This window comes from Pseudophryne corroboree, unplaced genomic scaffold (genome assembly GCF_028390025.1).
Source record: "Pseudophryne corroboree isolate aPseCor3 unplaced genomic scaffold, aPseCor3.hap2 scaffold_121, whole genome shotgun sequence".
In the NCBI taxonomy this organism is placed as follows: Eukaryota; Metazoa; Chordata; class Amphibia; order Anura; family Myobatrachidae; genus Pseudophryne; species Pseudophryne corroboree.
Genome location: NW_026967835.1, coordinates 93,326 through 96,795, shown reverse-complemented (window position 1 = coordinate 96,795; position 3,470 = coordinate 93,326). Strand labels below are relative to the sequence as shown.

At 37.4% G+C, this 3,470-nt stretch overlaps 1 non-coding gene across 1 annotated transcript; it reads left to right on the top strand.

The window, feature by feature from the left end:
* The first annotated feature begins 276 nt into the window (after positions 1 to 276).
* Positions 277 to 439, top strand: LOC134992433 (U1 spliceosomal RNA). Its single transcript, XR_010196605.1, has one exon. It is a non-coding gene; the product is annotated as a U1 spliceosomal RNA (small nuclear RNA).
* The last annotated feature ends 3,031 nt before the right edge of the window (positions 440 to 3,470 follow it).

Here is a 3,470-nt window from a genome sequence, read left to right as displayed (position 1 = left end):
GTGTGCTAATTAGATATCACCTTGTTTTCACATTAAATAGACTTCCACATGAGAAAGCAGCAAGGATGCAGTGGCGTTAATGTTTCCTGGTGGTAGTGGGGTACTGTGTTTGTGCTTTCCTCTGGTCAGCTCTGGTAAAAGTCAGATTTCTTTGTCTCAGATCTTCCTCTAGCCTTGTTCTTCTTTCGAGAGTTCCCTTGTGCTGCCTCAGTTGGATCTCCTTCACTTGACAGGGGGGTACCCGAGCAGCGACCCTCCCCAGCACTAGCCCAACTCCTACTTACCTGCCAGGTGAGATACTATGATCAGGAAGGTGCTTCTCCCAGGGAAAGGCTCACCCATTGCACTCTGGGTGTGCTGCTCCTGCGATTTCCCCAAATGTGGGAAACTTGACTGCATAATTTGTGTTTCCCCTGGTCGGCTCTCGTATAATTCAGATCTCTTTGTCTCAGGTCTCTCTCCAGCCTAGTTTGCTGTCTGTTTCCACTTCTCTTTTCTTAAACCGCTCCCTTCTATGCCCTTGTGCACCTTAATTAAATCTAACTCTGATTACGTCAGAGAAGGCCAGGTACCCTACACCATAAGAGGGGGTTTGAAATTTTGACTTGTCTACTTAAAGATCACCAAAATCTGATCACAAGGTCAATTACATCACTGGGTGGGAACCTTTTGGTTAATAGCCCATGTAAGTGCAAGAGATCCTGAAGCACTCACTCATCATGGGAATGTACCAATGTGTTTCTTACAAAAATTCTCCAGATTATTGACTTTTTAAAGTTTTTCTAGGAAACGTTCTAGATGAATGCTTATTAGCCTTTGTCAGTATGTACTTTTGCAAAGTGTCGCTGTGGCGCAATCAGTTAGTGTGTATGGCTATTAACCTAAAGGTTGGTGATTCAATCCCACCCAGGGACGTAATAGACCTTGTTATCAGATTTTGGTGATCTTTAAGTAGACAAGTCAAAATTTCAAACCCCCTCTTATGGTGTAGGGTACCCGGCCTTCTCTGATGTAATCAGAATTAGATTTGATTAAGTGATTTTATAAAAAACAGCTAGGAAGCACAATTTAGCAGTGGGTTGCAGAGAAAAAAAATTATGCTGGCAGAAAAGTCCAATTGAGTGATTAAACAGCTCTTCATTTTCTGATTTTATGTTTATGCTAACAAATTTGCTCTCTGAAAAGTGTCCACAAAGCCAAGTCTCTGATTAACACCTTTGTAGGAATGGTTTTTCACCTATTACTGAATTAAACTTGCTTCATTGGAAAGGCAGCAAGATGCATCCTCATTTCAATGTCTACTGAAATAATACAGGTTGACACCAGGAAACATAAACGTCACTGCATCCTTGCTGCTTCCTCATGGGGAAGTCTGTTTAATGTGAAAACAAGGTGATATCTAATCAGCACACAGGTAAGGAATTAAGAAAATCTTTCTTTATGGGTGAAGATGTTTCTCACAAAATTGTTGCACCAAGGCATCATTGAAATTCAAGCTGGAAAGATGATTTTAATATATCACTTGTACATTTTGTACTGCTCTTCTGGTGACAATGTAGATTGTTTTTGTCAATTACCATTTTAATAATCGGGTAAAGAAAATTAATTGGATTTTTGAAAGAAAACAATACTGTCAATATACTATTAAAACAAATTAAAATGGTAAAAGTTATTGTACTTTAAGTAAAAATAAAAGAGCAAAAATATCAATCCCAGTTTTGGATTACTTTAATTAATAAAAACAATGCATATAGCAGAGGATAGTTTCAATCTGCCTACCTCTGGGTTATGGACCCAGCATGCTTCCATTACAGTACTCTGCTGCACATGTAAGTGCAAGAGATCCTGAAGCACTCACTCATCATAGGAAAGTACCAATGTGTTTCTTCATTGGTTGATGGAAGAAACATCTTACAAAAACTCTCCACATTATTGACTTTTTAAAATGTTTCTAGGAAACGTTCTAGATGAATGCTTATTAGCCTTTGTCAGTATGTACTTTTGAAAAGTGTCGCTGTGGCGCAATCAGTTAGTGTATAAGGCTATTAACCAAAAGGTTGGTGGTTCAATCCCACCCAGGGACGTAATTGACCTTGTTATCAGATTTCGGTGATCTTTAAGTAGACAAGTCAAAATTTCAAACCCCCTCTTATGGTGTAGGGTACCTGGCCTTCTCTGATGTAATCAGAGTTAGATTTGATTAAGTGATTTTATAAAAAAAACAGCTAGGAAGCACAATTTAGCAGTGGGTTGCAGAGAAAAAGAAAAATGCTGGCAGAAAAATCCAATTGAGTGATTAAACAGCTCTTCATTTTCTGGCTTTATTTTTATGCTAACAAATTTGTTCTCTGAAAAGTGTCCACAAAGCCAAGTCTCTGATTAACACCTTTGTAGGGATGGTTTTTAACCTATTACTAAATTAAACTTGCTTCATTGGAAAGGCAGCAAGATGCATCCTCATTTCAATGTCTACTGAAATAATACAGGTTGACACCAGGAAACATTAACGCCACTGCATCCTTGCTGCTTTCTCATGTGAAAGTCTGTTTAATGTGAAAACAAGGTGATATCTAATTAGCACACAGGTAGGGAATTAAGAAAATCTTTATTTAAGGGTGAAGATGTTTCTCACAAAATCGTTACCTCAATGCATCATTGAAATTCAAGCTGAAAAGATGATTTTAATATATCACTTGTACATTTTGTATTGCTCTTCTGGTGACAATGTAGTTTGTTTTTGTCAATTACCATTTTAATAATAGGGTAAAGAAAATTAAGTGGATTTTTGAAAGAAAACAATACTGTCAATATACTATTAAAACAAATTAAAACAGTAAAAGTTATTGTACTTTAAGTAAAAATAAAAGAGCCAAAATATCAATCCGAGTTTTGGATTACTTTAATTAACAAAAAAAATGCATATAGCAGAGGACAGTTGCAATCTGCCTACCTCTGGGTTATAGGCCCAGCATGCTTCCATTGTAGTCCTTTGCTGCACATGTAAGTGCAAGAGATCCTGAAGTACTCACTCATCATGGGAAAGTACCAATGTGTTTCTTCATTGGTTGATGGAAGGAACATCTTACAAAAACTCTCCAGATTATTGACTTTTTAAAGTTTTTCTAGGAAACGTTCTAGATGAATGCTTATTAACCTTTGTCAGTATGTACTTTTGCAAAGTGTCTCTGAGGCGCAAACAGTTAGCGTGTTCAGTTGTTAACCAAAAGGTTGGTGGTTCAATCCCACCTAGGGACGTAATTGACCTCGTTATCAGATTTTGGTGATCTTTAAGTAGACAAGTAAAAATTTCAAACCACCTCTTATGGTGTAGGGTACCTGGCCTTCTCTGATGTAATCAGAGTTAGATTTGATTAAGTGATTTTATAAAAAAAACAGCCACGAAGCACAATTTAGCAGTGGGTTGCAGAGAAAAAGAAATATGCTGGCAGAAAAATCCAATTGAGTGATTA